General features: G+C 44.1%; 1 long non-coding RNA gene across 1 annotated transcript; it reads left to right on the forward strand.

The window, feature by feature from the left end:
* The first annotated feature begins 2556 nt into the window (after positions 1 to 2556).
* LOC135364136 (uncharacterized) lies at positions 2557 to 5875 on the forward strand. The gene is made up of 2 exons (XR_010410790.1): positions 2557 to 3017; positions 4501 to 5875. It is a non-coding gene; the product is annotated as an uncharacterized LOC135364136 (long non-coding RNA).
* The last annotated feature ends 3896 nt before the right edge of the window (positions 5876 to 9771 follow it).

Below are 9771 nucleotides of genomic sequence, written 5' to 3' on the forward strand. Positions count from 1 at the left end.
GCACTGGGTCTTATCCAGTTTATCTGTGTGTTCCTAATACCTACAGACCAGTCAGTGCTCAACACATTGATCTGAAAAAATGAATGAATGAAAGAGGAAATTACGTTTTCTTAGTAAGTCTCAGAAGGCACTAGACTTCCAAGAAGAATAAAAATCCAATTTCCCTGGGACTTTTGGCTTCTATAGTGTCCTTCCCATCCTGTTCACCAAGGAGCCTTGGGTTCACAGGGGATGTGGATGGTTTCCCCAAAGCTTCTCTCCAGGGTACCCTCTGCTCTCATCCCCCCCACACCATTCACAGACCTTCTTTCTCCCTTCAACTTATCCATGATGATTAAGGGCTTGATGAATGCAGGGCACAGGCCAGAGGAGCGGAACAGGACTTGTTTTCCTTTAAAGAGAAACACCTATTCTTGCCCTCCCCTCCTGGGGTAACAGGAAACACCTGGAGATTGTTGGTAAAGCATCATGCAAGCAGGCCAAACCACCAAACCTGAAACCAGAAAGCACTTACCAAGAAAGGAAGTGCTGATGGGGCACTCAACAGAGCTTTCATCTGGTGTCAAACTAGAAGACTTCCTAGAGGTGAGCTTTGGGCTGGGTTTTCACAGAGGTGAGAGAAAAAGAGGGGCAGCAAATATGAGCATGATGGGTGGGTATTAACAGACAAGGAATGATGTGAGCAAAGGCAGAGAGGACAGGAGATGCCTCATGAGCCATAGTGATGAGTGACAGGCATAAGGTGGTGAACTTTGATGAAGACACATCTTAAGGACAAAACAGGGTTTTCTGAGCCTTCACAAAAGCAATATGGGGGTCTGTAGTGGAATGAAGGTGAAAGGAAGGTGCTCTGGGAAGGATTCTGAATAAGGACACTACAGGTGTTTAAGTGACCCCAGGGCAATAGGCTGGAATCTGGGGATTGAAAATTGAAGGGAAGAGGCCAATACCACAGCATTGATTGTAACTCCCAAACATTGATTGCAACCCTCCCTCCCAAAAGGAGGGTTAGTCCCCTCCTTCTCCAGTGTTTCAGATAGAGACCCTGTGCAGGGCATGGACCCATCTCTGGCCTGCTTTGGGCCCAGCAGTCAGTGGGCTTTGTGCTGCCAAGGTGGTGACACTGGGGTCCTCAAATCCCTACTCTTTCTAAAAGGTACAATCCCTTTGCTCTTTCAGTTGTCTCTTTTTGGCCATTATTTAGCACAGAGGCTGGCACAGAGTAGGCAATTTCTCTTTCCTAATAATAATAATGAATTAACAATTGTTGAATGCTTACCATGCACCAGGTACTTAGATATATTATTATTTTAATTATTCCTTATAACAACCTTGAGATGAGTATATTATGATTTTTTTTAAAGATTTTATTTATTTATTTGACAGAAAGAGAGACAGCGAGAGCAGGAACACGAGCAGGGGGAGTGGGAGAGGGAGAAGCAGGCTTCCTGCCGAGCAGGGAGCCCGATGTGGGACTCGATCCCAGGACCCTGGGACCACGACCTGAGCCGAAGGCAGACGCTTAACAACTGAGCCACCCAGGCGCCCTCCATGATTTTTTTAATAGAAGAAAGAACTGAAGCCATGAGCAATCTGCTGAATCACTTGGTAAATATTTACTGAGCACCACTGTATGTCATACTGAGCTAGGCCCTGGGGACATGGAGGTGAGTGCCATGCGTAAGGTCTGCCTTCCTGGAGTTAACAGCCTGGAGGAGGAAAAAGACATTATGCAAACAGTACCATAGTAATTAATTGATTTTATTATGATTAATAGACTAAACAGGAGAAAAAGTACAGAGTACTTATAGATGGTAACTAACTTTTGAGTCCATTTGATTAAAAAATGTAAGAACCATGAGAGACTATGGACTCCGAGAAACAAACAGGGTTTTAGAGGGGAGGGGGGAGGGGGGATTGGTTAGCCCGGTGATGGGTATTAAGGAGGGCACGTACTTCATGGAGCACTGGGTGTTATACGAAAACAATGGATCATGGATCACCACATCAAAAACCAATGATGTATTGTATGGTGACTAACATAACATAATAAAATTAAAAAAAAAAAAAAGTAAGCTTCTTCCAGCCTGACTTGCATACTGCTGCATTACATGAATGAATACTCTTTTCTCCTTTCTTCTTTGGCTTTTACTCCCCTATTTTTGATTCTATCTCCTCATGGAATCTATATTTTTTCTCTCTCTCTCTTCCTAATTAAATCCTCTTCTCTGCCCATGCTATACCTTCTGTCTGCCATTATTATCATTTGTTGACTGCGTGCCTGCATAAATGAATGAATTAGTCAATGAATTAATGAATGAACTCACGGACATGATTATTACACAAACACATCACTCATCCACTGCGGGTCAGGCACTTGGTGTGCTTGTGAAGACATGGGTCCTGCTCTCCAGTTGCTCAAGGTCGAGTGAGGGCAAAAACATGGCAAGAAACAATCACAAGACTGAATAAGTGAGATGGTGTAGGCTTGTAAGCCCCTTGCAGGCCCAGATCATTTGAGGACTGCACTGAGGTTAAGGACGGCCAGGCAGGCCTAGGCCAGGAGGAGAAAACGTTCTCTTCCCCTTACCTCATGTTGCAAGGCCTAAATGCCTGGATCAGCAGGAAGTGGCTCTTGCCTCGCTTAAAGTGTGTCTTTCTAAACAGAAGTGTTCTTTCTAAAGACAAAGAACTTGTTGTCTCCAAAGGAAGGATGGCTAAGAGAATTCTTTATTCTGCAAGCATAAACAGGATATAAACAGGATGTATTTTGTTCTTATTGCATTTCGTGTATATTTCACTTCACAGATGTTGGCTTGATACATTGTTATGTTTATCTGATCTCTGCGAGTATATAGCTATGTGAGAAATAAACGGCAGTATGCAGTTGCAAGTGCTGCCTTTGCTCTGCATCCCCTGTGTCCTGGTGATTTCGTAGACCCTTACCCAGGGACCCCAACGCACTAGAAGTTGACAATTGGCGCCCGAACAGGGACCCTGAAGGACGTACAGGAAGGGTGAGTAACTTAATTAAGTACAGGGTGATGGGACAAGAAACTTCTACTCCTTATGTTCGAATGCTGAAGCATTCACTTGCTGTCTATGGTATCACTGTCGCTTCTAATGATATTGAGCTGTGCTTGAAGGTGGTTCGAGAATGGAATCCTTGGTTTCCAGAGGAGGGAACTTTAGATTTAGATAATTGGCGGCGAGTTCGACATAATGTCGAGAAGGCAATGAGACAGGGTGAAAAAATTCCCGTTCGGTTTTGGTCTATTTGGTCGATTATTTTTACAGTGCTTAAAGCAATGGAGGACGACCGCACGGTCGAAGACTTCCATAAGGAGATGGCTCCTTCTATACAAGACCTCCCTTTAGATACGGATGAGAAAAGGGCGGTAGAGAAAGATACCTTTAAGCTTACTCCATCCCGTGAGCCTAGCGAGTGTGGTAATGAAGAACCAAAACCGAAAGTAAAATCGGATCCCGAGGTGGAGCGTGTGTGGAAGGTTTTTCAGCAGGTTATGGCTATGACGGAGGAGTCTAAGAAACCCTCTAGGAAGCCCTCTGCTCCGCCTTTGCCGTCTGTACCAGCTCTTTCTTCTAAAAATCCTTTCCTTTCTGCTGCTTTAGCTGAGCTTGATGCGCTAGAGGATAGGGATGATGAGGCTGGTGCAGGTAATTCTGTCTTTGCTTTTCCTGTTATCAGGCCTCCCCCAGTCCAGGGGGTGGCACAAGCACCATATTATGACGGAATAGGTATAGAAGATATTGGTCGCTTGAAAAAGGCAGTGTCTTTATATGGACCTCAATCACATTATGTTAAGGAGCTAGTTAATAGTCTAGCTCGACATTATAATAATTTTTCTCCTGAGGACTGGAGGGTCCTCTGTCGGGCTCTTTTAAAAGAGCCTGAGTATCTGCAGTGGCAGATGTGGTTTTCTGAACTTTGTATGTATGTACATGTGGTAATAGATACATATTCTCAATTCATTTGGGCCACAGCACAAAGTGGCGAAACTGCACAACATGTTATCACCCATCTTTTAGAAACTTTTGCTGTGATGGGTTTACCATCTATTATTAAAACAGATAATGGACCTGCATATAGCAGTAAAAAATTTCGAACTTTCTGTGAACAATATGGTATCATGCATAAAACAGGCATTGAATACAATCCTCAAGGGCAAGCCATTGTAGAACGTGCGCATAGTACTTTAAAGTTGCAAATTAAAAAATTAAAAAGGAGGAAAAAGGATCATATCTTAGCATTCACTCAATCAAATGCATGTTCTATTTTGCAACAAGCTCTGTTCGCATTAAATTTCTTGAATCTTCCGCAGGGAGATATCCTTTCCCGAGCAGAAAAGCAGTTCATAGAGGGAGAGGTCACTCCCCCTCCATTAAATGAACATATATGGCTTAAACCGACTGCAGATGCAGAATGGCAACCGGGGCTATTGCTTTATAGAGGGAAGGGTTATGCTTATGTCTCCACAGAGGATGGACGGACCTGTTCCTGGCTCCCCGCACGATGGATCCGGTCGAGGGCCAATTCGAACGGCACCGTATCCCACCAGACGACGGATGGGGAATCCAGACCAAGATGAACTTCCGTTACAGGCCATAGCACATCTGAATTTGGGGGGACGACCTCGCCGTCGGCAGATATTTGCTACTGCTTTGCCGACTTGGGGGCAAATTAAAAAGCTTAGTGGGGAGGGGCAAAAAATCCTGCAGCGAACAGGGAAGGCTTGTACGCCTGAAAATTTATTTTTGGCTATGTGTGCCTTGCTTACTGTATTATCCTCTGCCGAGGCGACAAATGTAAGCTATTGGGCCTATATACCTAATCCACCTATGATGGAACCTGCACCTTGGGGAAGTGCAGATATTCCTGTCTATACCTCCCCTGTGATACTTTCGCCTCCTTGGAAGAATCTTACTTATCTTAATCAGGATGATGGCACCTCATTTAATTTTTCATACAAAGGGGATGGTCCTTACATTTGTCTGGGCCCATCCCCGTGTGCCGAGATGGATTGGCAGAACTGGATCCTGCCGGGGAATAAGTCTAATGGATCCCGAACTCATTTACAAAGAGTTGAAGCATGGTCTCTTAACATGACATGGGGAAATGTTACATTTGCTGAATTCCCCTCATTTCCTGCCTGTCCTGATTTCACTTATATCGGACTGGCCTATAAACCATTTGTGTGGCAGGAATGTATTGGAAAATTCGTGAAATTTTATAAGAATTTACTTATGTGGGGACCATATGGTCAATTTCTTCGGAATTGTTCCGAATGGAATAAGACATGTTGTGATTTGTCCTTATCCTACAGGATGCCACCACGGAACAAATGGAATGAATCAATGGTGAATCATCAGTTGATGGCCTGGGGAGATGGCGGCATCGCAGATCCTCGTATAGCACATCAGAAATTTCCTGACCATATCCAAACGCACTTATGGAAGATTGCTGCTGCGCTTAAGACTGTTAGACTTTACGAGGAAACCTTTTCTGGCACCGTGAATTCTGCATCAACTTATAAATTCACCTCATTTAAAGAGATAAATGTAACTGCATGCGTACCTTTACCATATCTATTTCTGATAGGGAATTTTAGCTTTGATAACGGTATTAACTGTACCAATTGTCGACTATATTCTTGCATTAATAGCTCTATAGAATTTGACTCCGAATATTCTCTTATGATTTTACAACAACGTTCTCATATTTGGCTTCCGGTAGATCTAGAACGACCATGGGCTCAAAATCCTGTAGATGTCTTAGTATTGGAGTTTTTTAAAAGGGTACTAAAGCGCACCAAACGTTTTCTCGGTATTGTTGTGGCAGTCATTTTAAGTTTAATCGCAGTTACTACTATAGCTACGGTATCAGGCATAGCTTTACATACATCTTTGCAGACTAAGCATTTTGTGGAAGACTGGCACCATAACTCTCGGGATCTTTGGCTTTCACAAACCATGATCGATACTCGCTTACAAACACAAATAGATGTCCTCAGACAGACGGTGAGCTGGTTAGGGAAAAAGGTTTTGACACTAGAAAGGCAAGTTTGGCTGCGTTGCGATTGGAATTCCACAACTTTTTGTGTTACCAATTTAAAATACAATGAGTCGCAGCACGAGTGGAGCATCATCCAAAGTTATTTAGAAGGTAATTCCTCAGCTACTAAAATGATCAATGACCTACACACGAACATTCAGGAGGTATTTGGCAGACCATTTGAGACTGAAGATGCCGCTACGTTGGCCAATTTACTTCTTAAGCAACTTAAGGGACTAGATCCAAAAGGTATTATTCAGAGTTTGGGGCATACTGCTGGAGGAATGGGACTTGTATTGTTGATTGTTATCTTATGCTTTATGCTGTTGCATTTTTGCTATCTAAAGCCTTCCCAGAATTCTATGGCCATCCTTTGGAGGGCACTTTTATTAAAACAAAAGAAAAAAGAGGGAATTGAGATGGTGTAGGCTTGTAAGCCCCTTGCAGGCCCAGATCATTTGAGGACTGCACTGAGGTTAAGGACGGCCAGGCAGGCCTAGGCCAGGAGGAGAAAACGTTCTCTTCCCCTTACCTCATGTTGCAAGGCCTAAATGCCTGATCAGCAGGAAGTGGCTCTTGCCTCGCTTAAAGTGTGTCTTTCTAAACAGAAGTGTTCTTTCTAAAGACAAAGAACATGTTGTCTCCAAAGGAAGGATGGCTAAGAGAATTCTTTATTCTGCAAGCATAAACAGGATATAAACAGGATGTATTTTGTTCTTATTGCATTTCGTGTATATTTCACTTCACAGATGTTGGCTTGATACATTGTTATGTTTATCTGATCTCTGCGAGTATATAGCTATGTGAGAAATAAACGGCAGTATGCAGTTGCAAGTGCTGCCTTTGCTCTGCATCCCCTGTGTCCTGGTGATTTCGTAGACCCTTACCCAGGGACCCCAACGCACTAGACGTTGACAAATAAGCACACAGGAAAAAGAGAGCAACCCTGCTGAGGTGCCTACCTGAGCCTACTTCTCCAGTGATCTGTAAATTCTGGCTGTCACAGCAGATCCTTTGCTCTTTGATAAATGTCCTAGGATGGTTACCCCATTTATGTTGTGTCAGAGGTATGGATGTCCTTAATTAACCTTTCCAATTTATTGGAATATCTCCCAAACAAGTGGTTCCAAAACTTAGAGGCCCTTGGGATCACCTGGGAATCTTTAAAAATCACGATGCCAGGCTCTTACCCATCGCAAACATTCTGATTTAGTTGATCTGAAATGCAGCTTGGATACCAGGAATTTTAAAACCTCCCCCAGGAGATTCTAATGCACAAGTTTGGGAACCACTCTTGCAGATCCTCATGGATCTGGTCTGGAAGATGAATGAAATCAGATGGGAGTTTGAGGAGAGCAGGTGAGGTCCTGCTACCAGGGACTCGCTCCTGGGTTTGAAGTACAAAGCCATGACTCTTAGAGGAAATAGCTCTGCCAGGCTCTAAGTCAATGGACGACATTGCGAAGTTGTTTCCACCATTTAACAATCATTCTGCACTCACTTTGTGCCTGCTTTGAGCCCAAGTCAGTCCATCTCTGCTCTCAAGGATCTGGTTGGGGGATGTGGGTCTAAAACATACAAGAGAGGGCGCCTGGGTGGCTCAGTCGTTAAGCGTCTGCCTTCGGCTCAGGTCATGATCGAGTCCCGCATCGGGCTCCCTGCTCGGTGGGAAGCCTGCTTCTCCCTCTCCCACTCCCCCTGCTTGTGTTCCTGTCCTCGCTGTCTCTCTCTGTCATATAAATAAATAAAATCTTTAAAAAAATAAATAAAATAAAATAAAAAAAATAAAACATACAAGAGAATCTTGTATGATTGCTGAAAAGATGCGGGATGTCCAGGGTGTCACAGGGACATTGAGGTGGGGCATCTAATCTGGGCTCCCTGCCCTTTACATCATCTGCTCTTTTCCAGCCCTCTAAAGAGAGAACATGACCAATAAAAATGTACAGGGCATCTATTATATGTCAGGCACCAGGTGCCAGGCAGTGGATGAGGCCCCTGAGGCAGTATAAGGATGAAGAAGAAAGATCCTTGCCCTCAAGGTGTTCACAGACTAGGGTGAAGAGTTTTTCTTTCTCATTCCTCTCACATGAAACAGTCTGGGGTGAACCCCATCACAGAGTAGAAACCAGTGCTGTGGAACGTGGAGGATGGCCAGGTCAGCTCTGACATCTAGAAGATTTAGATGTTCTGACATCTAGAAGGATCCTTTGCAGCAAACCTTAAAAGATGAGTGGGATTTCTGAGGGTGAACATGGAAGAAGAGGAAAGCCCTTCATTCCTCCTCACCTATTTTGCTAGAGTCAGGACATGCCCAGGGTGGAGGACAGAGTTGGGGATTGCTTCTTGGCCTTGCATGACCCACGCCCACTAACATTCCCAGCTGCACACTGCCTTCTCCTGACCATCAGGGCACACGAGCAGCCTGTGATCAGTGAAAAGCCCCATCAACCACCACCATAATCTGGAAACAATAAGGCGTCATTGGGTAAGGCACTTGGGAATAGCAGTGGCTTTTGAATCTCATTTCAATCATCAATATCTTATTGAATTCAAGAAAAGGGGAAACTCAACATTGCCCAAGAGCAGCCCCTCTAAATATAAATGTTTCCTCAATGCATAGGACTACTTTCAATACCTCTTTTCCCCATTTCTCTCCTTGCTATTTCACTTCCCGTCCACCTCATAGGGTTCCTGCCTCTCACTTCCTCCTGACCAAATCTGGCACCAGTGTTTTCTAAAATTAAACTAGTCTTTAAGATGTCTCTAGTTTTATTTTAGTTTTCTTCTCCCACCTTTTGTCCCCTTGCTTACAGTCTTTCTTCAGATTTAATTAATCATCAAACTTTCAATGAGCATCTGTTAAGTGCCAGGTTCGATCATGGAGTGTCCATACAGAGAAATGCAGGGCTAGTCCTGGTCCTGAGCCCTTACAATCCAACTGATAAGGACACATGGAAATGGGTAGAGATAACGTGACATTAGCTGGCATGGTGTTGGTGATACCAGGAGGCTCGGTTAAGACTTCACATTTCAAGGGAGGGAGACTTCAACATGGGGTAGTAGCTGGAGTCTGCAACTACAAACTCTGTGACTGGACATTAACCAAACACTTACTATGTGCCAAGCAATGTGTGGAATGTTTTCTTCCCAGTGTCTCATCAATCCTTAACAACTTCTTCAAGTAGGAACTTTTTATTAAGACCATTTCACTGATGATTAAATTAAAGCTTCTGTAGATGATGTAGCTTTCCAAAATCACAGAGCCAGGAAGGAACTGAGCTGGCAGTCTAGCCCAGGCCCATGTGACCCCAGACATTAAGATTAAGGTTCAGATCACTCTGTGGGGCCATCTCTGGCTCGAGTTTCCTGTGTGTGACACAGCAATTTCTCCTTCTCTGGTGGGAAGATTAAAAGAGATGCAAAAGGGCGCCTGGGTGGCTCAGTTGGTTAAGCGACTGCCTTCGGCTCAGGTCATGATCCTGGAGTCCCGGGATCGAGTCTCGCATCGGGCTCCCTGCTCGGCAGGGAGTCTGCTTCTCCCTCTGACCCTCCTCCCTCTCATGCTCTCTGTCTCTCATTGTCTCTCTCGCAAATAAATAAAAATCTTAAAAAAAAAAAAAAAAGAGATGCAAAAGAACACGTACCACAGTGCCAACACAGAAGGTTCCTGGGAAATAGTGGTTATAACCACTGCC

The sequence above is a fragment of the Mirounga angustirostris genome, unplaced genomic scaffold, assembly GCF_029215605.1.
Source record: "Mirounga angustirostris isolate CCGP_5_RB_7025 unplaced genomic scaffold, mMirAng1.0.hap1 SCAF_4, whole genome shotgun sequence".
Taxonomy (NCBI): Eukaryota; Metazoa; Chordata; class Mammalia; order Carnivora; family Phocidae; genus Mirounga; species Mirounga angustirostris.